This window comes from Myotis daubentonii, chromosome 11, assembly GCF_963259705.1.
Source record: "Myotis daubentonii chromosome 11, mMyoDau2.1, whole genome shotgun sequence".
Classification (NCBI taxonomy): Eukaryota; Metazoa; Chordata; class Mammalia; order Chiroptera; family Vespertilionidae; genus Myotis; species Myotis daubentonii.
Window position 1 is genome coordinate 15,716,451 of NC_081850.1, and position 19,801 is coordinate 15,736,251.

Here is a 19,801-nt window from a genome sequence, read left to right on the forward strand (position 1 = left end):
ACAGGTGGTCTGGACCATCCGCTTGAGGCTTGTGCCAGTACCTTCTGGTCAGACACTTTCACAGAGACAGCACCGAGAGCTGAGCCAAACCGGAGAAATTACACACAGACAAACAGGTTAGATGCAAGCACACAGGGGGTTTATTTACCAGTTCCTGATGGGTCTCAGACGCTGGGAAGGATCCACCTGGCGATGCTCGCTGATACACACAAAAGGGGTAGATGGCGCCGTTGGCTGCTGGCTCTTTCGTCGATCGACAGTTAATTGGGCAGAGTTTCATGCTGGGAACGGAGACATGAGCACACCCAGGTCCTCAGGCTCTGTCGACAGGAGAGCTGTGTGCTGCTGGGTCCATCAGACTGTCTGGTTATATACCCCTCTGTAGGCGTGGTCTTCGTTGGTGTGTGTGTTATCAGCGGCTGCCATGTGTGGATCCACCCGGGGTCTGTTAATCTATGGGTGTGTACAGGCTTTGGGCGTTCCCATCAGATAGGTTGTTTACCAGGACTAGTTGGGTTACAAGGGTGCATTCTTGGGTCTCACACAGTGTTCCTATCTCTAACATTAGGCACTATAATAATTACTGTAACAGTCCACACAGGGCTGCATGCTTTAAGTCTTACAGTCTAAGGTCCTAACATTAAGTACCATAATGATTACTATAACAGAAAGTAGAAACTTTAGCCTGTAGGGCAGTGAAACTGAAAGGGTCTGGGCAGTCATGATCAGGGCACATTGGGATCCCAGGACTTGTGACCCCACGGAGGATTCATCCTGCTCTTCCCCCTCATTGGAGGAGGAAGAGGGGAACATAATAGAGATACCGGAGTTACAAACATGACCAGTAATGGTGACAAAGGTTAAAACAGACCACCGTGGCTGCAGGGATTGAACCTGGCCAATCTCTGTGCAAGAGAGGCGTCAGTTCACTTTCACCAAAGAACGTACCTCAGCTGTCAGGAGAGGTAGGGAACAGGAACAGACAGAAAGGGAAGGAATCTGCAGCAGGCTGGTTGCTGCATTTGTGGGACTCGGGTGTCCCCTTGATGGGGAGATAAGTCTAAATTAGCTTTAATTACCACACAACCAACTCAGATTGTGCCTCTCTGAGGCTGTGAATGAAGAGCGGGTCTCCCTGCTGGCATGGATACGGTGGCATGGGGGGAAGCTTGGCCCAGTGTGGGCCATCTGCCCTCCTCCCAACCCTGCTGGCAGGTCCTAGAAGAACTGTAGGAATTAGATCTTGGGATGAGGAATGCTGTTTATGGACAGCATTTCTGGGCACCTGATAGCGAGCTCTTTACCTCTGGCATGAAAGATAATATACCACAGTCTTCCCCCAACCCCTGGTGTGGATCCTGAACCCCACCGTTAGACTGCCGGTAAATCACATGGCCCAGGCTATTGCAGATTTAGGAGAAACAGCCAGAAGATGGGCTAATATTCTGACAACCTGCAAGAAGGGTGGGAAGTGTGGAGAGAAGGGTGTGATCGGGGTCTCCCCACCAACAACTGTGGTTTGATTTCATGAAAGTGGGTACACCATTAGAGAAAATTGACAAATAGCCAAATGCTGTTTTGGCACAAGTGTGGCAAAAACTCAAGCCTGGACAGCAATTTTAGAACCTACCTCATAAGAAAGGACCCCTTTATGAGAGGACCCTGAGCAGCTGAGCTAGGGAAGTGGCCTATGGCTCCTCACCTCCACTGTAAGGGCAGTACAGGGGACCAGAGCCTCCATGTACAGCTAATCATCCAGTGGACACCATGGAATAAACAACAGATCTTGCCTCTGGTAGATACTGGAGCATGCCAAGGAGCTTGCTACACTGATCTATGGTCATGTCCGTGCGGTTACTGGCTGTGTTACTGCTATAGGTGGCTGTGGGGTAGTTCTGTAAAGGGGAAGCCAGTCTTGCTCTGCACACAGATTGTTCAGTTGCCCTGAGGGCCTGTGAGGTGTTCACTTCCCCCCTACCTGAATATCAATCGGATATCTCCATCTTCGCTCCATTAAGTCAAATATCCACAACAAGAGGAGAGTTCCGTTGTTTGTGGCTGCGGAGAATGAAGCCCGGGCCGAGGGGAAAGGGGAAATGGACACTGGAGCTCCGTGCAGGGAGGAGGGTTACATTGGTGAGACCCTGGGGGGCTTGCAGAGGTCACTGATACTGTTAAAGAGCCACAAAGAGTGGGCATGATCCATCCAACTCATAGTCCTTTTTTATAATTTATCTTTATTATTGAAAGTATTACAGATTTTCCCTTTTTTATCCCCATTGGCCCCCTCCAACCTAGGCTTTCACCCTATTATTGTCTGTGGCCATGGGTTATGCATATATAGATAGATGTTCTTTGGTTAATCTCTTCCTGTCGTTCTCTCCCCCCCCCCCCCCCCGATCTGAGAGCTCTCAGTCTGTTCCATGCTTCCATGTCTCTGGATCAATTTTGTTCATCAGTTTGTTTTGCTCATTAGATTCCACATATGAGTGAGATCATGTGATACTTGTCTTTCTCTGACTGGCTTATTTTGCTTAGCAAATGCTCTCCAGGTCCCTCCATGCTGTCTCACAGAGTAAGAGATCCTTCTTGTTTATAGCTGCATAGTATTCCATTGTATAAACATACCTCATCTTTTTTATCCATTCAGCTACTGATGGGCACTTGGGCTGTTTCCAGAGCTTAGCTATTGTAAATTGTGCTGCTATGAACATAGGGGTGCACATATTCTTTCCAGTTGGTGTTTCAGGATTCTTAGTCTTTTTAACAGCCATGTCTGGCCAGTCCATAAACCAGACAGGTCGTGGCAGGTGACTGTGAACTACGGGGAGCTTAATAACGTAGACCTTCAAATCCATGCTGCTCTTCCTTATATTGCCTAATTATTGAATGAAGTCAGTGAGTCTCTGGGAACATACCATTTTGTATTATATTTTTCTAATGCCTTCTTCAGTATTTCCATAGACCCTCAAAGCCAAGACCAGTTTGCCTTCAGCTGGAATGGAGAACACTGGACGTCTCAGGTGCTGCCAGAGGGCTACCTCCATAGCCCCACCATGTGCCATGGTTTAGTAGCAAAGATATATCTATGTGGAAAGGTGGGGAGGGGGTGGCATTACACCATTATATTGATGACATTACGCTAACTGGTAATGACCTTGCTATTTTATATAAGGTGTCAGAGCGTCTGCTGAAGCCCTTAGAAGGACAGGGATGGGTCGTTAACTGAAAAAAGGTGCAAGGGCCTGGGTCCTCTGTCAGATTCTGGGGACTTGTCTGGTAAGACTAAAGTCATTCCCGCTGCTGTGCTCGACAAGATCCAAAATTATTCTGTGCCAGAATCAGCGAAACAATTGTAAACGTTCGTGCCATTGCTGGGATATCGGAGGCCTTTTATTCTCTTTTATACCCCATGTAGCTCAGCTGTTATGCCACGTGTGTGGGTTGTAAAGAAAGGAGCAATTGAGATTGGAGACAAGAGCACACTGATGCCTGGCAAGTGTAAAGGTGGCATTTAAACAAACTCAATAATTGGGGGTAGTGGATGCAACCAACCCCGTGAATTAGATGTTTCGGTCTATCCGGAGGGCTTTGGGTGGGGCTTATGGCAAAAGCAGGATGGGAGGAAGGTGCTCCTAGGTTTCTGGTCCCGCTTGTGGGAGGACACTGAGCAGAGGGAGAGCGCTATGAAGAAGCAACTGCTGGCAGCATACCTTTGTCTGCAGCATGCAGAGAGCATCACCAACGCCTTGCTAGAGACACTGAGGACACGAGACCCCATTGCCAGATGGACCTGGGAATTTGCCAAACCCCAGTTGGGTGGCTCAGTCCACTACCCTGCATGAGTGGTATGCCTCCCTGCAGCAGCGAGGTGCTCTACCGACCAGTTCAGTAGTGCTGAGCCGCATGTCATCTTGGGCCCAGTAACGTGTATAAGTGAAATGCCCGCAGACACTGACACGGGTTTGTGGACAGACACATCCACCATTAGAGTTGCCTATTAAAGAAGGTCAGGCATCAATCCCTGTGCCTGCCTGGTACACTGATGGGCCCACTGAGGGCAACCCTCCCCGCTGGACTGCAGTGGCCCTGCAGCGGAGTGCAGACACTACACGGTTGGATGGAGGAACCCGCAGAGCAGTCCGTGGGCAGATCTGCAAGCCGCTTGGATGGTTCTAATGCATGAATCGAGCCCTGTCGCTCTGGTGACTGACAGCTGGGCTGCCTACAAAGGCCTCACGCGGTGGAGAGGACAATGAACAAAGGACAAGTGCAGCACCACCCATGATGGGAGCTGAAATGTGGAATGAGATCTGGGGAAGGACAAGAGGCTGTGGAGGCCACAGTGCGCCATGTACCGGCCCACAGTGTTACAACCCCGCCCGGAGACCAGGAGCCGCCCAGGTCCGCTACATGGAGGAAAGCAGTGACCCTCCAGAAGTCGCCCACTGGCCCCATAGACTGAACACAAGGTGGTACACACTCTCTGGGAAATAGTCTAACAAGTGGGCATCCGCCTCACCCATGCCTCTATTAAGGAGGCATACCAGGAGTGTACCCCTTGTTCCCTTGAATGCAAGCGCCAATTGCCATGGCATCTTGGACAGAGCAAGGGCACCAGCCATGAGGTGGCAGGTAGACTACATCAGACCCTCGCCACCATCTCAGAAGTGCAGATACATGTTAACATGCATTGGTACTGCTACTGGCCTGTTGCTAGCAGCTCCTAGTAAGAAAGCAACCCAGCAGGCTACCATACAGGGATTTAGGCAACTGGGTTCTCCATACAGACAGCCCAAGGGACTCATTTCACTGGTCACCAGGTGCAGGAATGGGCCAACGAGAACAGTATAATGTGGCACGTCCATCTGCCCTATAATCCTAAAGCCACTGGATGGATGGAGAGCATGGATGGACTGTTGAGACAGGCTCTGTGAAGAGAAACCCACTCTTTAAAGAGGTGGACACATAGGTTTCCAGGAGCTCTGGTGGACCCCAATAGCCAAGCCAGACAAGCACGTCTTAGTGCAAATCATCTTTTAACCAGCGGACCATTGACAGCGATGAGGATTCAGGTAGAGAGCTGGACCCAAATGGACTCTGCCCCTGGGCCACATAGTGCCTTATTGTTGACGGCTCCACATGACCTGGGGCCAGGGACCAGTCACCTACGAGTACCTTGGGTATGGCACGTCCCCCCAGGTGGTTTGGGCTCATTGGAGCCTACGTGGAGGGACAAATCTTGCAGATAACTCCTTGGTTGCTTCTAACACCCCCTCGTTGGCCAAGGGCACACCCTTCACGGCAATTTGGGGTACTATCATTCCTCCCCTTACATTAGTGCCCCCACCTGCCCCATCCCCTGCTGGGAGCTCAGTGTGGTGGTATAAGCCAGGGCAGAAACCACTCCCAGCCACAGTGCTTGTACAGGTGACAAAGTAGCCTGTATTGTTCCTGAAGCTTATGATTTGCCATTGCTCATGCCTGTAACTTCTGTGTCTTTCTGGCCACAGCCTGCAAGGAAACCTGTTCCCCCCCTGGGCTCCTGCCTTGGCGGCACTCCAGAATGAGAGCCACTGCTGGGTCAGCGGAGAAATGCCCTCTTCTGCTGCCAAGGGACTCGCATGGACTAACCACATCTCAGCTCTTCAGCAGTTAGGAATTGTTCCTCTGTCCACTTGGTTTCAGTCTGTGTAGCTACCTTGGAAGGGGGCTCTTGTTGGGCATTATTATTACTGTTTGTGTGTTATGTCGGGCCCCTATGGAGTATACTGTTGCTGTGCCTCCAACTCCAAAGGATTATGGTATGAAGGGTCCGAGGGAATTTGCGGAAGATTGGCGCGTAGAATGGAAGGACCCATGTTTCATCTGGGGTGGAGTGTACGGGAACTAACTCAGAGATGCAGTATGGCTCCAGCAGTAAAGCCACTGGGAAATGTTGGACTCTCTGCTTAACCCTCTGCGACTGTTAACTCTCTATAGCCTCAGCCTTGGCTGACTACCCGAAAGCTGGAATGCCTCCACTGGGAGCAAGCAGCTGCTTTGCCTGTGTATGCCAGTGTGTCCTAGTAAAGCTCTTTTGAATTTGAATACGTCTACGTGTCAGTTCTTTGGAATCAGTCCTGAATTTAGACTTTTATGGTTTTTCCACAACAATTGGTTCTTTAGAGAAGGTGGATAAAAATCAGGATAATTCTTTTCTTAGTTCTTAAAAGTACTTGCTCACTCTTCCAAATTTTTTTTTTAAAATTTCTTCATTATCTAAGACAGGGGTGGGCAAACTTTTTGACTCGAGGGCCACAATGGGTTCTTAAACTGGACTCAGAAGAAGGAGCTGCGGCCGTGTTTCCCGACATTGCCATGTTAACACTGCTGCTGGTGAAGGAGCGGAGGGGAGAGTAAGAGAACCCTCCGCTCTTTCGGCTCCGCGGGCCGTAATTTGCCCACGGCTGATCTAAGACCATTCTGATGTTCCCATTTGTTTGTACCAAAGGTTTCTGAAATCTGTACATTCAGAAATAGGAAAAGCTTCTATATAGTGATTTCTCCCCTGCTCCCCCCAAAACCTTGATTGAAAGTGCCGCTTCCTCCTTTCCACAGAGCCTCAAAGATACCATGTACTCTGCCTCCCTTCGCTGGGTCACTTCATTCTAAGATAAGTTGTGATGCTAAAGTTGGAACATAACAAGACTCAGGGTGATAGCGAAAACATGTTGAGCTGAAAAATCAGCTAGCAAGAAATTGGTCTCCATGTAAGCCAGTTTAAAAAGAGGAGAATGAAGCCAGCTCAGAAAGAAAAACAGAGGTGAGAGAAGGAGGGGGAAAGATGAGGGCAGGGGATGAGAGAAGAGAAGATGCAAACAAAAATATGAGAGAGAGGACAGGTATTTCAATAGGATAATGGAAAAGTATTTCAATAGGATAATGGGAAAAGAGAAAAGATTGAGGATAAGGCCACGAAAGGGCCTTTCATCTACTCCAGACACGTGGAACTTGAGGGAAGGAAGGATGCCCCAAATTAATTTTGTGTGCTGGGTAGTTCTGTTTGTAGTTAGCTATATGGTTGATAGTTTCAATGCTTGAAATATTTTTATACCATGGTGATTCCTTCACTTATTAAGGGTTTATCATTTTAGTACCTTCAATAACTTGGAAAAATACAAAAAAGAATAAAGTCTCCAATAAGAGATCTTGATGGAATAACAGTCATGACCAGAGAAGACACCTGCAGAGTAGTGAGTGGTCACCAGCAGGTGCCCTGGCACCGCGTGCACACTGCAGTGTCAGTAACCCTCAGGATGCTGTGAGGGATAAGCAGAATCACAGAGGTGAATGCTGCTGGCACAGTGCCTGGCACAGAGGAGCAACTCGATGCCCTTTCTCAGGGAGGCCCGTCGTCATGGTAAGTCAGGGAAGCGGTGCAGGAACAACAGCGACTACATCAAGGTCTGTCACCTAACAAGCCAAACGGCTCTAGGAGACATTCCTGTACATGGAAGAGCTGCATTACAGTGGAGTTAAGGGTTGAAACCACCTGCTACTTGGCATTTTAATCCTCAAACATTTCCATCTGTTGGACATTATCCCCATTGTACAGAACATATATTAATACTGAGCGTTAGAGAGTTTAGGAAACCTGCCCAGGATCTCCTCTCATAATTTCCAGTTGAAGTCTGACTTAAAGCTGGGTCTGTGTCCCGGGTTCAAGCTGTTTCCGTCACACCATGCTTCTGTTTTGCATGGAATTACAATAACAGTGGCAAAATCACCAAAGGAGGCAACGTTTCATTCCGTCCCAGTCACTATTGGGGAATTTTATTTCCATCCAGAAGTTTATATCTTAAAATATATTATAGGCGCTACAGAAATTTTGGAAAATTTGCATCAAGTATATAATGTGAATGGTTTCTAGTTTTGTTTAAACCTACAGATCAACATGTTTTTTATGGAGATAGTTTTTTTAATATCAAGTTTTGCTTCTGATCTTTGAACATCTGTAAGAATTGCTTTTTGAATAGAGACTTGTCTACCATGAACATTTTCAAGATTTTGGAAAAAGAAATGTTTTAAAGCAGGCTTCTGTAGGGACTTGTGCACTGAAGTGCTGTTTCAGCTGCCTGGCCTGCAGCCAGCTCCCCCTCTTCAACCCACAGCATGCCCCCCCACTCACCTCCACCCCCCGGGTGCTGAAGGCAGGCCTCCACATTGGAGGTCTGAGCAGTTTATGATGCACTTCGAGTCCATGGTTTCACAGATTACTAGATCTGAGAGGGCTTTATGGAGAGTGTATTTTAGCCAAAACACCCAGAAAATAGACTCAGAGAGATGAACCTTCTTTCCCAAAGTTAGGCAGCTAGTTAAACTAGGATAAAAGGAATTACACTAGACCCTTGCAAACTGCAGGGTCAGGGGCACCAAAGCCCTGCTCAGTCAAAATCCACATAGGACTCTCGACTCCTTAGAAGTGTAACAAGTAGCCTGCTGTTGACCAGAAGCCTTACCGATAGCATAAACTGTAGGTGAACACACGTTTCTGTGTTAATTTATATTCGATACTATATTCCTACAATAAAGTAAGCTAGAGAAAAGAAAATGGTACTAAGAAAACCATAAGGAGATAAAATCTGTTTATAGCACTGTACTGTATCAATACCATAAGTTTATGCCCAATTTAGAAGATTAATCATCTGTCAGTACCTATATCAATATTGTCTTATGGATACAAACTACTGTAGATATTATACGTATTACTAACACAACATCAAAAATGAAAGGATACATAAATTTGGGAGTGGTTTTGCTGGGCCTGTTGGCTTTACATTATGTAATATATATATATATATATATATATATATATATATATATATATATATATATATATATATACACACACACACACACACATATACATATATATATATATGGATCCTTGCCTCACATGTGCTCTCAGAAAAGAGAACCATGGCCCATCTCTGATACTATGGTCCACACATGCCAGATACATATGCTATTTTTCCCTTTTTTAAATTCTCTTTGCTGATTCTTTAACCTTCAAGAGCTAGCTCATAGTCTAGTAGAGTAGGGAAAAATAGAACTGCATCTTTGGACATGTTTTCTTGGCCTTGTGTGTGTCTGACTGAATTGAGCTTTGGAATTGTGTTCTTATCCAATGAGAAAGGCTTGAAGAAACATATTAATGGAATGTATTTCTGTGTAAGGTGCTAACTAGAGATGTTGAGATCATGGTGTCCTTAGTGGTCACTCCCTAAGGAATATTACTTTCAGAATTCTGATATGAATACCTTTGTTTCTCATTTGCAACAGAAATATTTTCTTCTCACTTTCAATGAAAAACATGCAACAGGTATTTTCCATTTCTGTTTAGCTATCTGGAAGCTCAGAATCAAATTCACCTTAATAACAATACAGCATGTTTGAGTATTCATAAATTGTTGCTTTTATTCTCCTTGGATTTTCTCTGATTCAGTATTTGTACATATTTTTATTTTATAGAGAGTTGACTATATCACTCATGAGCCACTTTAAATACTTTGTGGAATAAATGCACAGTATTAGATTGTGTCTTCTTCATCCAACACTCAAACACTTTGTCAGGAGTGTCCTCCTTGTGTGAAAGCTTTCCATTTGTGAGGACATAATGGAATGACATCTTAGGTTCAGTTGAGGTTTTGAAGTAGTGCCTAAGGCAAGAGGGGTGACCCTTGAAAATTCTATAGGGAGATACTACATTAGGAACAAAAATGACAGTTCTCAATAAATACAGATTTTCCTTCAGAATTAAACAGATAGCTATTCTTTGGTAAAACATCATGTAAAGTAGTGGGTTTGTGTTAGTGACCATGTTGTGGCTGTACATGCAATATTTAAACATTAAAATAACATGCTACAGGTGAAGTGCTCGAGCATCAAGAGGCAGAATGAGCTCATGGTTTTTGTTTTTGCTTTTTTGATTGATTTCAGAGAGGAAGGGAGAGGGAGAGAGAGATAAAGACATCAATGATGAGAGAGAATCATCAATAGGCTGCCTCCTGCACACCCCCCTCCCCAACTGGGAATGGAGCCTGCAACCCAGGCATGTTCCCTTGACCAGAATCAAACCTTGGACCCCATCAGTCCACAGGCCAACACTCTATCCACTGAGCCAAACCGGCTAGGGCAGCTCATGTTTTAGTCTCTTCAGAATGTTCTCAATTTAAGCTGAGCTCTGGTGCCCTCACTAGCGTTTTCCCTATTTCAGTTGCTCCCTGGCAAATCCCTGTGAGGAATGCTGTGCAGCACCAGTCCAGATTCAAGGGTCCGGAGGCTCAGGTTCAGCCTCAGTTGGAAGAGTGCCAAGGATTTGTCACCATCCTGAATTTAGCACACTCCCCTCTGCTATTCTTCTACCTCCATTCTTCCTTTTCTCTGACCCCAAACAGTGGCTTGGCTTACAGCATCATTTATTTTGCTGATTAATTTCTTGGTCAGAAATTTGAGAGAGGTTTTGTGGGCCTATTGGCTGTCCATTATGTTTAGGAATCTTTCTAGGAAAATCCAAGGGTTCATTGGGCAAACTTTATTTTACACGATATTGCAGGCAACAGGGTTGCCAAACTTTTTGTCACTGAATAACGACTCCCTGCTCTCTGGACTCCATTAGTTTCCTCATTGTCCTTCCCATCTTCACCAGAAGACTCCTCAAAGTCCTTCCGGTTTCTACCTGCTACCCAGTTCCAAAGCCAAGGCTATGTATTTTATGTGTTTATTATGTAACCAACTTTCAGCTACTAGATTCTGCTCCACTTAATGATGGCCATGCAACAAATTACGCCAGAACTTAGTAGCTGAAACAGCATGTTTGTTTCTCAGTTTTGTGGATCAGAAATTCCAGAAGGGGTTGGTTAGGCAGAGCACGTCCAAACCACCAGTGTGAGCTTCCACGGTGACTTCGCACACGAGCTGCTGTTTCAGTTGGGACACCTGGCAGGTGATCCTGGCTTGACCCGCAGCTCAGCGGGGCTGCTGATGAGTGTCGCCTGTAGTCTGTCCAGGAGACTTGTGGCTCTCATTGGGTGCAGTGTTGATTCCCAGAGAGAGCATCCCAAGACCAGATATATTCGTTTCCTGGGGCTGACGTAATACATTTCCATAAACGGGTGGCTTAAAAACAACAGAAGTTTATACTCACAGCATTGGAGGATAGCTGTTTAAAATCAAAGTGCTGGAGGGGCCATGCTCCCCCTGAAGGCTCCAGGGAAGAGCCCTTCCTTGCCTCTTCCTACCTTCTGGAGGGTTCCCGCGACGGGCATTCCTTAGCTTGTAGCTGCGTGACACCAATCTCTCCTTCTGTATTCTCGTGGCCCTCTTCCCCCAGTGTGTGCCTTTGTCTCTCCTAATACCTCTCTCCAGATATATAATAAGGATACCGGCCTTTGAATTCAGTGCTTATGCTAATAAAGTATAAACCTCATATTTTCAACTGCAAAGATCCTCTTTCCAAATAAGGTCATATTCTCAGGTATTGTGGTTCATTCAGTAACTTTTTGGGGGACACCATTCAATCTGCAACACTAAATGTTTCAGAAGGCTTGGGCTGAATATGTAAGGCTTAAAAATATAGTTATAGACCTTCAGAAGTCCTAGAATGTCACTACTGCTGCGTTGTATTGCTCAAGCAAGTCACTAGTGCCAGTTCAAATTCAAGAGTAGAAACATTAGATTTCCTGTCTCAGTGGAGGAGCATCAAGGATTTGCCACTGTCTTTGATGTCTCATGCTCTCTCTTCTTTTCTCTTTTCCCCCTCTATCCCTCTCATTACCTCTGAAGTATACTTTAAATTAATGTACTTATTATGTAATCCACTAAATGACAGATGAAACATTTGAGAAAGTAGAACTATTTGTTTCATTGTACTTTCTATGATTTGAATCATAATTTTCCTGAGAGAGTATGGGGTAATTACTGTATTACTGTGTGTGTTGGGGGGGGGGGGAGATAGAGAGAGAGAGAGAGAGAGTGAGAGAGAGAGAGAGAAGAGGAAAGTCAGTGGCTGGCGGGGGGGGGGGGGGGCTAGGATGGGAAAGAAGGTTTGTGTGGTGAAAGCATTAAAATGAATAGCTTGGGCCCTGACCGGGTTAGCTCAGTGGATAGAGCATCGGGCCATGGACTGAAAGGTCCCGTGTTGGATTCCTGGTCAGGGCACATGCCTGGGTTGCAGGCTCAATCCCCAGTAGGGGGTGTGCAGGAGGCAGTTGATTGATGTTTCTTTCTCATCAATGTTTCTGACTCTTGTAATTCAATGCAAATAAAAATCACTCATCCTTCAATCTCCCTTTCTCTCTGTAAAAAGTCAATAAAAATATATTTTAAAAAAATGAATAGCTTGGGAGGTATCCTTCCAGAGACCACCATGATTGGTATAATGTTTTCTCACCAAATACTAAGCATAAGTTTTTACTCTTAGAAGTTTATCTTCTCCTTTCTTATAATAGCCTAGCAGTCAGGCAGATATTGAGTAGGTATTAAACATCCCATTTAAGAGATCATGGAACTGAGTCACAGAAAAGGACAAGAAATTATTATTCTATCAGATGGTTTGGCAATGACATTCTGTAGATTCCACAGTGGTTCTATCAGTAGTAAAATAAAAGAGGCTAGACATTCTCTGAAGGTTCTTACAATATTTTAAGATATGCTTCAATTTCTGGTAATTATAGTCTGCATACAATGTATGTTAGACAAGGGTTATAAAACCATATGCATTTAAAATGTTATATAAATATGTAATGCGTAAAAGTAAACTGCCTGAATAATAAATATATTTATCCAAAGAATAAATAAAAAGCTGTTCCAATTATTCAGGTAAACACTACCTTTTGTGCTTGACTTTTTTCATTGCTTTGAATCATGAGAATAAAACCCAGACATATGGTCCTGCAATGAAATGGAGAAATGACGCCATTTAAAGCATCCCAAAAATCTAATATAAAGTGTCACTGTCCTAATTCCTGCTTTTGTCAGTGTTCAGAGGCACTCCAAGAAATGACTTCAGAATCTACTCTTCCTAACAAGAAACTCTACCATAGCTGGTAATTAAGGCCAGGAATGAACTGTATGGAAAGCTATTGGTCTTAGTGGAAAGATTGGCAGATACTTGGTTTCCAGTGCTGGTAACTAACTGGTAACCTAGGACACCAATTTTCTAGGCATGAATTTATTAATCTCTAAGATAAGTCTATAGGGTTAACTCTCCCCTACATTCCTCTCCACCTTATAAATTATATGAGTGCATGTCTTAAAGGGCCCTGTTTTATCCTATCTAATAAAAGAGAAAGATGGTAATTGGCGTACGACGATACCCTTTTCATTGGCTAATCAGGGCTATATGCAAATTAACTGCCAACTATGATTGGCAGTTAACTGCCAACTAAGATTGGCAGTTAACTGCCAACAAGATGGCAGTTAATTTGCATATGTAGGCACAATGCAGGGAGGAGAAAGGGAAAGCAGGAAGAAACCCCCTGCCACTGACAGTGATCGGAAACCCAGGGGGGAGCTAAGAGCTGGGGGGCAGGGCAAAGGCAGGGCCGCCTTTGCCCTGCCCCCCAGCCATGATCAGAGAATCAGGCGCCTTTGCCGCCCTGGCCAGTGATAGCAGGAAGTAGGGGTGGAGCCAGCGATGGGAGCTGGGCACGGTCGAAGCTGGCAGTCCCGGGAGCTAGGGGTCCCTTGCCTGGGCCTAAAGCGGAGCCCACGATCGCGGGGCCGCTGCAGCTGCGGGTCCCCGCTGCCCGGGCCGGACGCCTAGGCCAGAGGCCTCAGGCCTGGTCAAGGGGCCGATCCGGTGATTGGTGATCGGAGGGTGATGAGGGTCAACTCCTCTGGCCGAGGCATCAGGCCTGGGTGGGGGACGGAGCCGGGGATTGGGGGGATATGATGGTCCCCTTGCCCAGGCCTGAAGCCTGGGTCAGAGGCATCAGGCTTGGGCGGGGGGTGGAGCAAGCGATCAGAGGGAGATGGGGGTCCCCTGCCCAGGCATGATTCCTGGGCCAGAGGCCTCAGGCCTGGGCGGGGGTCAGAGCCAGTGATCGGGGGGAGATGGGGGTCCCCTGTCCAAGCCTGACACCTCTGGCGGAGGCGTCAGGCCTGGGCAAGGGGCTGATCAGGCGATTGGAGAGTGATGGGGGTCAACGCCTGAGGGCTCCCAGTATGTGAGAGGGGGCAGGCTCGGCTGAGGGACACTCCCCCCCACACACACCCAGTGCACGAATTTCGTGCACCGGGCCCCTAGTATATATATAACCTTCCAGGTTCACGGGAACACTGCCCTTGTTTTGAATGTCATTTAAGTGGGAATATGCTTGGACAGATGTACCATTACTCATTCACCGTTTTTTCCTATGTTTGGGTATTGCTTCGCTTTTAGGCTGTAGCTGATTTTTGGGGTTTTTTTGATTTAAAAATATAGCAGGAGGCTAGCCTCTAGCATTCAAGAATAAGAAAGCTTAGTAAAATATCCTCCTAGATATTTCATAGCAAATGATACTTGTAATAATAGCCATCATTCTGGTATGGCGGTTTGTGTCACATGCTATGCTGTATTTTACATGCGTTATCTCTAACAGCAACCCTGAGTGTAGACATTATTAGCCATTGTCTGTGTGGATAAATTAAGAATGGCTAAGTGCCATTATTTGAAAATGATAACAATATGGATTTCTTAGAAAGTGAGGACACATTGATCGTTTTGACTATGTGATTTACTTTCGTTTGTTCTATCCAGGTATCTTCTCAACGTGTATCTCTACACTCTCACTGACAGCTACGCAGTCTTAGTTTCCCTTCTCTCAGGCCAGCTTAGGGACAGGGAATGAAAGGCCACAGACTAGCCTGAGATTATGGCAGGACAGAAAGTTGATGGAACAGTTGTAGTAGATAAAATGAACAGTGGTTCCTTTCATCTGTTTATCCTATTTACCACATGGATTCTGGGTGGATTTAAGTAATTCAGGTTGGATTAGGAAAATCTAGCTGTTCATTTATCATGTTGCTCATGTCTTTGGAAGTCCTTCTAAATGGAGAAAGGAAAATGTGTTTTTTTTTACTATCTTTATGAAAGATAAGATTGTAGTCTGAAGAAGACATCGCTGGTGACTTCAAGTGCTAAGGCTTTGGGTTCCATTCAGGAACTTGGCCCAAAATATGAGAATGTGTACTTATTCTTTTTAGAGTCATAAATTGTCTATATTAATATCTTGTTCTGAAAAAATAGTGTATCACTTCTATTTATTATTTAACTTTAAAAATCTCTAAAGTCTCATAGAGTGTAAAAAATATATTCTAGGAGTTTTCTACTTCTATTTTTATGTAATTACTATGTGCCACTTTTTCACCTATTATGTTTTTATTTTATTTTATTGATTTTTTTTACAGAGAGAGAGTTAGACACATCAATCAGCTGCCTCCTGCACACCCCCTATTGGGGATGTGTTCGCAACCAAGGTACATGACCTTGACCGGAATCTAACCTGGGACCCTCAGTCTGCAGGCTGACACTCTATCCACTGAACCAAACTGGTTAGGGCTCACCTATTACGTTTTTTTAATCAACATAACTCTCCAGGTTAAGTGCTATTGTTATCACCATTTTACAGATAAAAAGACTGAGGGTTAGAGAGTTTAAAACTCACCCTGTGATCCACAGCTAAGAGATGGCAATTCCAGGACTTAATCCCCTGCCACAGGTCTATAGTATCCATGCATTTAACCATCATATCACTTCACTGGACAAACAGAAATCAGATTGAACCAACACCCAAATTCTTCCACCCTAATTTTTTTAAAGTCCTTATGAGAAGATATTTGTTATTCAAACTTTTGTATAATTTTTCAGTTCAACTCTAAGCAACTCAGACAAAATTGCTTCAAGATTTGACAGTTATAAATCAATATCTGCTTGTACAGATTGGATTCATGAAAGTGAAATCACTTAATACAAATTATTATATCATATAGGGATCTCTATGACTTCTATGAACTCTTTTTTTGCCATGAGCTAAATATATTACACTTAACTGTGTTGGTGGCATTCCTACCATGGATCTGCAAATCACCTGTGATCTGACTTTCATTATGAGTTATATAATTCTGCAATTGCAATAGAACAGGTAGACTGCCTACTAGACTCAGAAAAGATGAATCAATTTTCTATAGGCTGCCTTGGTGCCAGAGTAGACTGGAATCCTGACACAGCTCCATTTACATACCCAACTTCTATTTGTGTGCACATTGCTCTTACCTGGTTTCTTTAAATTGCATTCAGAATGAAGGTCACACAATTCTTAAAACATAATAAAAGTTAAAGAAGAAATAAACCAACAGTTGGGCTGAAATCTCATGGGGAAAAATGGAATTTGTTTACTCTGCAGTAGTATGGCAGATTTAATTTTATAATTTGTATCCATTTAAGTTATTTGTTATTGAATTTATAGCTGAGTTCTTATTTTTGTTTTTTTCATCTTATAATGACTGCGTGTGTTTCTTTGTGTAATTAATATGAAATGTTTTGTTTTGGCTTCTGTTATTTAATTTTAGCAAAGTCCTTTGAGATGCAATTTTATCCCTCAAAAGTGGGAGCACTTCTGTTGAATCTTTGTAAGTTCTGATTTACTTTCAACGCTATTAAAAAAGAATTTACCGAGGTAGCAATTCAATTTGTAAACTTGGAGAACATTTTTTTGTGCCTTGCTCCATTCCTTTTAACTCTTACCTCAGTTTTGCTATTTTGTCATCCCTGAAATCTGCATGTTCCTGGAATTTACATCAAGGAAGGAGAAGATAAAGAAGGAAAATGGTGGGGAGGGTTTGCTCCTTAGGATTTTTCCATAAAATCTAACTTAGGAACACAACTAGAAGGGACAGCATTAAAATATATAGGCTATATTATTTTGAAGTATTCCATTTATGATTAAGATCAACCCTGTGCAAAATTTATAGTGAAAACATATCTGAGATCCCCAACCTTTTCTGTCTGTGCTTCACACCCACTTATATTTCCCATCCCCTTTCACTCCATCAACCCCTCCACAAACTCTACACTCCATCAACCTCCCCACAAACCCTACCCTCCATCAACCCCTCCACAAACCCTACACTCCATCAACCTCCCCACAAACCCTACCCTCCATCAACCCCTCCACAAACCCTACCCTCCATCAACCCCTCCACAAACCCTACCCTCCATCAACCCCTCCACAAACCCTACACTCCATCAACCCCTCCACAAACCCTACCCTCCATCAACCTCTCCACAAACCCTACACTCCATCAACCTCTCCACAAACCCTACCCTCCATCAACCCCTCCACAAACCCTACACTCCATCAACCTCCCCACAAACCCTACACTCCATCAACCCCTCCACAAACCCTACACTCCATCAACCTCCCCACAAACCCTACCCTCCATCAACCCCTCCACAAACCCTACCCTCCATAAACCTCTCCACAAACCCTACACTCCATCAACCTCTCCACAAACCCTACCCTCCATCAACCCCTCCACAAACCCTACCCTCCATCAACCCCTCCACAAACCCTACACTCCATCAACCTCCCCACAAACCCTACACTCCATCAACCCCTCCACAAACCCTACACTCCATCAACCTCCCCACAAACCCTACCCTCCATCAACCCCTCCACAAACCCTACCCTCCATAAACCTCTCCACAAACCCTACACTCCATCAACCTCTCCACAAACCCTACCCTCCATCAACCCCTCCACAAACCCTACCCTCCATCAACCCCTCCACAAACCCTACCCTCCATCAACCTCTCCACAAACCCTACACTCCATCAACCTCCCCACAAACCCTACCCTCCATCAACCCCTCCACAAACCCTACCCTCCATCAACCTCTCCACAAACCCTACACTCCATCAACCTCTCCACAAACCCTACCCTCCATCAACCCCTCCACAAACCCTACCCTCCATCAACCCCTCCACAAACCCTAGCAGGTTCTCAGAATCCACCCAAAGTCTTATTCATGAGTCACAGGAAATGATGCTCTTTCATATACTTACATCTAACTAGTGAGTAAACAGTCTGGACCCAGGGATTGGGATGTAAATTCTGCAATGGAGTGGAATAAAACTTAGTCCCAGAGTCCAGGATAGTAACAAGGTCAGAGGAGTGGGAGGAAGAGACAAATCAGTGTACTACTTTGTGTGTGAGTTCTGTGATATGCTCATAGCAAAAGTAGAGCTTTCTACAGTATACCTTATATTTTAAAAATATATTAAGATGTTTTTGATACCGTTGTAATTAACCTAGTTATGAATAATAGGAAAGAAGCAGAGGAAAGGCCAAATACAGGGTGTCCCCCCCAAAAAGTATACACACTTTGAGTGGTTAAAAAGTCAGTGTTTATTCGCATACAGTTCATTTTCAAAATTAAGTGAGTTATCAGCTAAGTGTGTATACATTTTTGGGGACACCCATGCCATTTGTGCAGCTTTGCCAGAAAGCTACAGTTTGCCATTCCCCAGGAAGGCACCAGTCTATTCCCCACAGATCACTGGAGGAAGGGGTTGAACAGGGTGGAGAATAGACGCATGCCCAGTAAAGTCTGGGTGAGATAGGGCAGGTACTTTTCAGTCACACCTGGGAACAGGTCATAGGTGTGGCCACTGCAAGCCTGGGAAGATTTGAGATCCATAAGCTCCTAAACAAAGGAGTTTGCTCTCTTGCTCTCTTGGCTCCTGGTGCTCTCAGGACTCTTGTTGCAAGGGTGCACTCTCTTGGCTCCCCTGCACCCGCCCATATGGCCCACAGCCATGAAGACCCCACACAACGGATTGATGGACAACAACTACCCTAATGCTGTATCGGACTCAGCTCCACCATGGAACGGAAACTCGGGACATTGGTTTTGCTTTTAGTTCTACTGAATCCCCAACTGCACTTCCGGGATTGGATTAAGGGAAATGGGACTTTGGAAACCGAGAGATGTAATTCAATGCAAATAAAAATCACTCATCCTCCCATGCGAGTCTCAGAAAACTCTTTTTCTCAAGATATCATAAGGACCTACTCCAAACACTCAGTAAGGAAAGAGATTCCCCACTTTCACCAATAACATTTTCTCTTTCCCAAGAATATATGTATTATATATTCAAGGCACCAATGCTTTTTAAGTTAGTTTTTAACAATTTGATCAATCCCTGAGAGCTTAACAAAAATCTATGACTGGCCCTAAAGTTTTATGATATATCTCCCACTAGTGAGCCAGATTTACAAAGAATAAGGAGAAAGTGATGATCAAATAGTGGATTGGACAACTTCACAAACAGATCCTTTGTAGCAAATATGGACACGAGGTTAGTTATCTTGTCCTGAAGACATTAGATTTGTAAGTCATCCAGGCAATTCTCTTGTCTTTGAGTCCCTGTTCTCCAAGGAACTATAGGATTATAATTTAGCATCCAATGCAGATCATTCAAGAGATACAGGATATTCTGGCCCTGCCCTCATGACTGTCACAATTTTCATTGTTGATTAATGACTTGATAGTTTGTTTTACATTGCTCTCTGTGAGCTTGGCTAATGTGAACTTCCCACTTCTTCCAGACCGCATGCAGCAGATTTTTACTCATCACCCAAGGGCAGACTTTGGCCTGGGATTAACTGGGTAAAGGAACTGTCCTCTTACAGCCTCCTGGGAGCCATCCCCCTGCTTCTCTGGACACATTGTCACTTTACTGTGTCCTTTATTTTGAAATTATACATTTATAATT